Source organism: Schistocerca gregaria, unplaced genomic scaffold, assembly GCF_023897955.1.
Source record: "Schistocerca gregaria isolate iqSchGreg1 unplaced genomic scaffold, iqSchGreg1.2 ptg000422l, whole genome shotgun sequence".
Taxonomy (NCBI): Eukaryota; Metazoa; Arthropoda; class Insecta; order Orthoptera; family Acrididae; genus Schistocerca; species Schistocerca gregaria.
In genome coordinates, this window is record NW_026061853.1 from 1566313 (window position 1) to 1576100 (window position 9788).

A 9788-nucleotide genomic window follows, 5' to 3' on the forward strand; every position below is an offset into this window, starting at 1 on the left:
CTGCTAGTCCTCCTTTTATGCAGAATCTTAAAGTCCTAGCTCATGTCCAAGGCACCAAAGCCAGCTAAAAAGTCAATAATCGATACCTAAATCTCTAATTGGTGTACTTCTTACTGGCTATTACATCAACTTAGAAGCTTCATCTGTGTTCTACTATGGTGCTTTTCTGTTTCCGCCTACGGCAACACGCGACATAGCTTTGCAGACGATAAGTACAACCGTTTCTGAGAGCAGAGCAACCAATGTGACGATCTGGCTTTAAGTCGATTCGATAACAAATGACGAAAACGGACGGATTACTCAGGTCTTTACTTCATATGAACACTTTTTACATTCTCCCCTGCAACTCGGCTGCTAGTCCTCCTTTCATGCAGAATCTTAAGGTCCTAGCTCATGTCCAAGTCACCAAAGCTAGCTGAAAAGTCAATAATCGATACCTAAAACGTGAATTGTACTACTTCTTACTGGCTATTACATCAACATAGAAGCTTCATCTGTCTTCTACTATGTTGCTTGTAGTGTCTCAGCATACCGCAGCATGCGACATAGCTTTGCAGACGATAAGTACAAGCGTTTCAGAGAGAAGAGCGGCCAATGTGACGATCTGGCTTTACGTCGATTCGATAACAAATGACGAAAACGGACGGATGTCTTAGGTTTTTACTACATATGAACACTTTTCACATTTTCCCGTGCTACTCGGCTGCTAGTCCTCCTTTCAGGCAGAATCTTAAGGTCCTAGCTCAGGTCCAAGGCACCAAAGCTAGCTAAAAAGTCAATAATTGATAACTAAAACTTGAATTGTACTACTTCTTACTGGCTATTACATCAACTTAGAAACTTCATCTGTGTTCTACTATGCTGCTTGTAGTGTCTCAGCATACCGCAGCATACGACATAGCTTTGCAGACGATAAGTACAAGCGTTTCAGAGAGAAGAGCGGCCAATGTGACGATCTGGCTTTAAGTCGATTCGATAACAAATGACGAAAACGGACGAATTTCCCAGGTTTTTACTACATATGAACACTTTTCACATTCTCCCGTGCTACTCGGCTGCTAGTCCTCCTTTCATGCAGAATCTTAAGGTCCTAGCTCAGGTCCAAGGCACCAATGCTAGCTAAAAAGTCAATAATCGATACCTAAAACTTGTATTGTACTACTTCGTACTGGCTATTACATCAACTTAGAAGCTCCATCTGTGTTCTACTATGGTGATTTTAGTGTCTCTGCATACCGCAGCACGCGACATAGCTTTGTAGACGATAAGTACAACCGTTTCAGAGAGAAGAGCGGCCAATGTGACGATCTGGCTTTAAGTCGATTCGATAACAAATGAAGGAAACGGAAGGATTTCTCAGGTTTTTACTACATATGAACACTTTTCACATTCTCCCGTGCAACTCGGCTGCTAGTCCTCCTTTCATGCAGAATCTTAAGGTCCTAGCTCATGTCCAAGGCACCAAAGCCAGCTAAAAAGTCAATAGTCGATACCTAAAACTTGAATTCTACTACTTCTTACTGGCTATTACATCAACTTAGAAGCTTCATCTGTGTTCTACTATGGTGCTTTTAGTGTCTCCACATACCGCAGCACGCGACATAGCTTTGCAGACGATAAGTACAACCGTTTCAGAGAGAAGAGCGGCCAATGTGACGATCTGGCTCTATGTCGATTCGATAACAAATGACGAAAACGGACGGATTTCTCAGGTTTTTACTACATATGAACACTTTTCACATTCTCCCGTGCAACTCGGCTGCTAGTCCTCCTTTCATGCAGAATCTTAAGGTCCTAGCTCATGTCCAAGGCATCAAAGCCAGCTAAATAAGTCAATAATCGATACCTAAAACTTTAATTGTACTACTTCTTACTAGCTATTACATCAACTTAGAAGCTTCATCTGTGTTCTACTATGGTGCTTTTATTGTGTCACATACCGCAGCACGCGACATAGCTTTGCAGACGATAAGTACAACTTTTTCAGAGAGAAGAGCGGCCAATGTGACGATCTGGCTTTAAGTCGATTCTATAACAAATGACGAAAACGGACGGATTTCTCAGGTTTTTACTACATATGAACACTTTTCACATTCTCCCGTGCAACTCGGCTGCTAGTCCTCCTTTCATGTAGAATCTTAAAGTCCTAGCTCATGTCCAAGGCACCAAAGCCAGCTAAAAAGTCAATAATCGATACCTAAAACTTGAATTGGATTACTTCTTACTGGCTATTACATCAACTTAGATGCTTCATCTGTGTTCTACTATGGTAATTTTAGTGTCTCCACATACCGCAGCACGCGACATAGCTTTGCAGACGATAAGTACAACCGTTTCAGAGAGAATAGCGGCCAATGTGACGATCTGGCTTTAAGTCGATTCGATAACAAATGACGAAAACGAATGGATTTCTAAGGTTTTTACTACATATGAACACTTTTCACATTCTCCCGTGCAACTCGGCTGCTAGTCCTCCTTTCATGCAGAATTTTAAGGTACTAGCTCATGTCCAAGGCACCAAAGCCAGCTAAAAAGTCAATAATCGATACCTAAAACTTGAATGGTACTACTTCTTACTGGCTATTACATCAACTTAGAAGCTCCATCTGTGTTCTACTATGGTGCTTTTAGTGTCACCACATACCGCAGCACGCGACATAGCTTTGCAGACGATAAGTACAACCGTTTCAGATGGAAGAGCGGCCAATGTGACGATCTGGCTTTAAGTCGATTCGATCACAAATAACGAAAACGGACGGATGTCTCAGGTTTTTAATACATATGAACACTTTTCACATTCTCCCGTGCAACTTGGCTGCTAGTCCTCCTTTTATGCAGAATCTTAAAGTCCTAGCTCATGTCCAAGGCACAAAAAGCCAGCTAAAAAATCAATAATCGATACCTAAATCTTGAATTGGTCTACTTCTTACTGGCTATTACATCAACTTAGAAGCTTCATCTGTGTTCTACTATGGTGCTTTTCTGTTTCCGCCTACGGCAAAACGCGACATTGCTTTGCAGACGATAAGTACAACCGTGTCCGAGAGCAGAGCGGCCAATGTGACGATCTGGCTTTAAGTCGATTCGGTAACAAATGACGAAAACGGACGGATTACTCAGGTTTTTACTTCATATGAACACTTTTTACATTCTCCCCTGCAACTCGGCTGCTAGTCCTCCTTTCATGCAGAATCTTAAGGTCCTAGCTCATGTCCAAGGCACCATAGCCAGCTAAAAAGTCAATAATCGATACCTAAAACATGAATTGTACTACTTCTTACTGGCTATTACATCAACTTAGAAGCTTCATCTGTGTTCTACTATTTTGCTTTTAGTGTCTCCACATACCGCAGCACGTGACATAGCTTTGTAGACGATAAGTACAACCGTTTCAGAGAGAAGAGCGGCCAATGTGTCGAACTGGCTCTAAGTCGATTCGATAACAAATGACGAAAACGGACGAATTTCTCAGGTTTTTACTACATATGAACACTTTTCACATTCTCCCGTGCAACTCGGCTGCTAGTCCTCCTTTCATGTAGAATCTTATGGTCCTAGCTCATGTCCAAGGCACCAAAGCCAGCTAAAAAGTCAATAATCGATACCTAAAACTTGAATTGGATTACTTCTTACTGGCTATTACATCAACTTAGAAGCTTCATCTGAGTTCTACTATGGTGCTTTTAGTGTCTCCGCATACCGCAGCACGCGACATAGCTTTGCAGACGATAAGTACAACCGTTTCAGAGAGAAGAGCGGCCAATGTGACGATCTGGCTTCAAGTCGATTCGATAACAAATGACGAAAACGGACGGATGTCTCAGGTTTTTAATACATATGAACACTTTTCACATTCTCCCGTGCAACTGGGCTGCTAGTCCTCCTTTTATGCAGATCCTTAAAGTCCTAGCTCATGTAAAAGGCACCAAAGCCAGCTAAAAAGTCAATAATCGATACCTAAATCTCTAATTGGTGTACTTCTTACTGGCTATTACATCAACTTACAAGCTTCATCTGTGTTCTACTATGGTGCTTTTCTGTTTCCGCCTACGGCAATACGCGACATAGCTTTGCAGACGATAAGTACAACCGTTTCTGAGAGCAGAGCAACCAATGTGACGATCTGGCTTTAAGTCGATTCGATAACAAATGACGAAAACGGACGGATTACTCAGGTCTTTACTTCATATGAACACTTTTTACATTCTCCCCTGCAACTCGGCTGCTAGTCCTCCTTTCATGCAGAATCTTAAGGTCCTAGCTCATGTCCAAGGCACCAAAGCTAGCTAAAAAGTCAATAAGCGATACCTAAAACGTGAATTGTACTACTTCTTACTGGCTATTACATCAACATAGAAGCTTCATCTGTCTTCTACTATGCTGCTTGTAGTGTCTCAGCATACCGCAGCATGCGACATAGCTTTGCAGACGATATGTACAAGCGTTTCAGAGAGAAGAGCGGCCAATGTGACGATCTGGCTTTACGTCGATTCGATAACAAATGACGAAAACGGACGCATTTCTCAGGTTTTTACTACATATGAACACTTTTCACATTTTCCCGTGCTACTCGGCTGCTAGTCCTCCTTTCATGCAGAATCTTAAGGTCCTAGCTCATGTCCAAGGCATCAAAGCCAGCTAAATAAGTCAATAATCGATACCTAAAACTTTAAAAATGTACTACTTCTTACTGGCTATTACATCAACTTACAAGCTTCATCTGTGTTCTACTATGGTGCTTTTATTGTGTCCACATACCGCAGCACGCGACATAGCTTTGCAGACGATAAGTACAACTTTTTCAGAGAGAAGAGCGGCCAATGTGACGATCTGGCTTTAAGTCGATTCGATAACAAATGACGAAAACGGACGGATGTCTCAGGTTTTTAATACATATGAACACTTTTCACATTCTCCCGTGCAACTGGGCTGCTAGTCCTCCTTTTATGCAGAATCTTAAAGTCCTAGCTCATGTCCAAGGCACCAAAGCCAGCTAAAAAGTCACTAATCGTTACCTAAATCTCTAATTGGTGTACTTCTTACTGGCTATTACATCAACTTAGAAGCTTCATCTGTGTTCTACTATGGTGCTTTTCTGTTTCCGCCTACGGCAACACGCAACATAGCTTTGCAGACGATAAGTACAACTTTTTCAGAGAGAAGAGCGGCCAATGTGACGATCTGGCTTTAAGGCGATTCGATAACAAATGACGAAAACGGACGAATTTCCCAGGTTTTTACTACATATGAACACTTTTCACATTCTCCCGTGCTACTCGGCTGCTAGTCCTCCTTTCATGCAGAATCTTAAGGTCCTAGCTCATGTCCAAGGCATCAAAGCCAGCTAAATAAGTCAATAATCGATACCTAAAACTTTAAATGTACTACTTCTTACTGGCTATTACATCAACTTAGAAGCTTCATCTGTGATCTACTATGGTGCTTTTATTGTGTCCACATACCGCAGCACGCGACATAGCTTTGCAGACGATAAGTACAACTTTTTCAGAGAGAAGAGCGGCCAATGTGACGATCTGGCTTTAAGTCGATTCTATAACAAATGACGAAAACGGACGGATTTCTCAGGTTTTTACTACATATGAACACTTTTCACATTCTCCCGTGCAACTCGGCTGCTAGTCCTTTTTTCATGTAGAATCTTAAGGTCCTAGCTCATGTCCAAGGCACCAAAGCCAGCTAAAAAGTCAATAATCGATACCTAAAACTTGAATTGGATTACTTCTTACTGGCTATTACATCAACTTAGATGCTTCATCTGTGTTCTACTATGGTAATTTTAGTGTCTCCACATACCGCAGCACGCGACATAGCTTTGCAGACGATAAGTACAACCGTTTCAGAGAGAATAGCGGCCAATGTGACGATCTGGCTTTAAGTCGATTCGATAACAAATGACGAAAACGAATGGATTTCTAAGGTTTTTACTACATATGAACACTTTTCACATTCTCCCGTGCAACTCGGCTGCTAGTACTCCTTTCATGCAGAATTTTAAGGTACTAGCTCATGTCCAAGGCACCAAAGCTAGCTAAATAAGTCAATAATCGATACCTAAAACTTGAATGGTACTACTTCTTACTGGCTATTACATCAACTTAGAAGCTCCATCTGTGTTCTACTATGGTGCTTTTAGTGTCACCGCATACCGCAGCACGCGACATAGCTTTGCAGACGATAAGTACAACCGTTTCAGAGAGAAGAGCGGCCAATGTGACGATCTGGCTTTAAGTCGATTCGATCACAAATGACGAAAACGGACGGATGTCTCAGGTTTTTAATACATATGAACACTTTTCACATTCTCCCGTGCAACTTGGCTGCTAGTCCTCCTTTTATGCAGAATCTTAAAGTCCTAGCTCATGTCCAAGGCACAAAAAGCCAGCTAAAAAGTCAATAATCGATACCTAAATCTTGAATTGGTCTACTTCTTACTGGCTATTACATCAACTTAGAAGCTTCATCTGCGTTCTACTATGGTGCTTTTCTGTTTCCGCCTACGGCAAAACGCGACATTGCTTTGCAGACGATAAGTACAACCGTTTCCGAGAGCAGAGCGGCCAATGTGACGATCTGGCTTTAAGTCGATTCGATAACAAATGACGAAAACGGACGGATTACTCAGGTTTTTACTTCATATGAACACTTTTTACATTCTCCCCTGCAACTCGGCTGCTAGTCCTCCTTTCATGCAGAATCTTAAGGTCCTAGCTCATGTCCAAGGCACCATAGCCAGCTAAAAAGTCAATAATCGATACCTAAAACATGAATTGTACTACTTCTTACTGGCTATTACATCAACTTAGAAGCTTCATCTGTGTTCTACTATTTTGCTTTTAGTGTCTCCACATACCGCAGCACGTGACATAGCTTTGTAGACGATAAGTACAACCGTTTCAGAGAGAAGAGCGGCCAATGTGTCGAACTGGCTCTAAGTCGATTCGATAACAAATGACGAAAACGGACGGATTTCTCAGGTTTTTACTACATATGAACACTTTTCACATTCTCCCGTGCAACTCGGCTGCTAGTCCTCCTTTCATGTAGAATCTTTAGGTCCTAGCTCATGTCCAAGGCACCAAAGCCAGCTAAAAAGTCAATAATCGATACCTAAAACTTGAATTGGATTACTTCTTACTGGCTATTACATCAACTTAGAAGCTTCATCTGAGTTCTACTATGGTGCTTTTAGTGTCTCCGCATACCGCAGCACGCGACATAGCTTTGCAGACGATAAGTACAACCGTTTCAGAGAGAAGAGCGGCCAATGTGACGATCTGGCTTTAAGTCGATTCGATAACAAATGACGAAAACGGACGGATGTCTCAGGTTTTTAATACATATGAACACTTTTCACATTCTCCCGTGCAACTGGGCTGCTAGTCCTCCTTTTATGCAGAATCTTAAAGTCATAGCTCATGTCCAAGGCAGCAAAGCCAGCTAAAAAGTCAATAATCGATACCTAAATCTCCAATTGGTGTACTTCTTACTGGCTATTACATCAACTTAGAAGCTTCATCTGTGTTCTACTATGGTGCTTTTCTGTTTCCGCCTACGGCAAAACGCGACATTGCTTTGCAGACGATAAGTACAACCGTTTCCGAGAGCAGAGCGGCCAATGTGACGATCTGGCTTTAAGTCGATTCGATAACAAATGACGAAAACGGACGGATTACTCAGGTTTTTACTTCATATGAACACTTTTTACATTCTCCCCTGCAACTCGGCTGCTAGTCCTCCTTTCATGCAGAATTTTAAGGTACTAGCTCATGTCCAAGGCACCAAAGCCAGCTAAAAAGTCAATAATCGATACCTAAAACTTGAATTGGATTACTTCTTACTGGCTATTACATCAACTTAGATGCTTCATCTGTGTTCTACTATGGTAATTTTAGTGTCTCCACATACCGCAGCACGCGACATAGCTTTGCAGACGATAAGTACAACCGTTTCAGAGAGAATAGCGGCCAATGTGACGATCTGGCTTTAAGTCGATTCGATAACAAATGACGAAAACGAATGGATTTCTAAGGTTTTTACTACATATGAACACTTTTCACATTCTCCCGTGCAACTCGGCTGCTAGTCCTCCTTTCATGCAGAATTTTAAGGTACTAGCTCATGTCCAAGGCACCAAAGCCAGCTAAAAAGTCAATAATCGATACCTAAAACTTGAATGGTACTACTTCTTACTGGCTATTACATCAACTTAGAAGCTCCATCTGTGTTCTACTATGGTGCTTTTAGTGTCACCACATACCGCAGCACGCGACATAGCTTTGCAGACGATAAGTACAACCGTTTCAGATGGAAGAGCGGCCAATGTGACGATCTGGCTTTAAGTCGATTCGATCACAAATAACGAAAACGGACGGATGTCTCAGGTTTTTAATACATATGAACACTTTTCACATTCTCCCGTGCAACTTGGCTGCTAGTCCTCCTTTTATGCAGAATCTTAAAGTCCTAGCTCATGTCCAAGGCACCAAAGCCAGCTAAAAAGTCACTAATCGTTACCTAAATCTCTAATTGGTGTACTTCTTACTGGCTATTACATCAACTTAGAAGCTTCATCTGTGTTCTACTATGGTGCTTTTCTGTTTCCGCCTACGGCAACACGCAACATAGCTTTGCAGACGATAAGTACAACTTTTTCAGAGAGAAGAGCGGCCAATGTGACGATCTGGCTTTAAGGCGATTCGATAACAAATGACGAAAACGGACGAATTTCCCAGGTTTTTACTACATATGAACACTTTTCACATTCTCCCGTGCTACTCGGCTGCTAGTCCTCCTTTCATGCAGAATCTTAAGGTCCTAGCTCATGTCCAAGGCATCAAAGCCAGCTAAATAAGTCAATAATCGATACCTAAAACTTTAAATGTACTACTTCTTACTGGCTATTACATCAACTTAGAAGCTTCATCTGTGATCTACTATGGTGCTTTTATTGTGTCCACATACCGCAGCACGCGACATAGCTTTGCAGACGATAAGTACAACTTTTTCAGAGAGAAGAGCGGCCAATGTGACGATCTGGCTTTAAGTCGATTCTATAACAAATGACGAAAACGGACGGATTTCTCAGGTTTTTACTACATATGAACACTTTTCACATTCTCCCGTGCAACTCGGCTGCTAGTCCTTTTTTCATGTAGAATCTTAAGGTCCTAGCTCATGTCCAAGGCACCAAAGCCAGCTAAAAAGTCAATAATCGATACCTAAAACTTGAATTGGATTACTTCTTACTGGCTATTACATCAACTTAGATGCTTCATCTGTGTTCTACTATGGTAATTTTAGTGTCTCCACATACCGCAGCACGCGACATAGCTTTGCAGACGATAAGTACAACCGTTTCAGAGAGAATAGCGGCCAATGTGACGATCTGGCTTTAAGTCGATTCGATAACAAATGACGAAAACGAATGGATTTCTAAGGTTTTTACTACATATGAACACTTTTCACATTCTCCCGTGCAACTCGGCTGCTAGTACTCCTTTCATGCAGAATTTTAAGGTACTAGCTCATGTCCAAGGCACCAAAGCCAGCTAAATAAGTCAAAAATCGATACCTAAAACTTGAATGGTACTACTTCTTACTGGCTATTACATCAACTTAGAAGCTCCATCTGTGTTCTACTATGGTGCTTTTAGTGTCACCGCATACCGCAGCACGCGACATAGCTTTGCAGACGATAAGTACAACCGTTTCAGAGAGAAGAGCGGCCAATGTGACGATCTGGCTTTAAGTCGATTCGATCACAAATG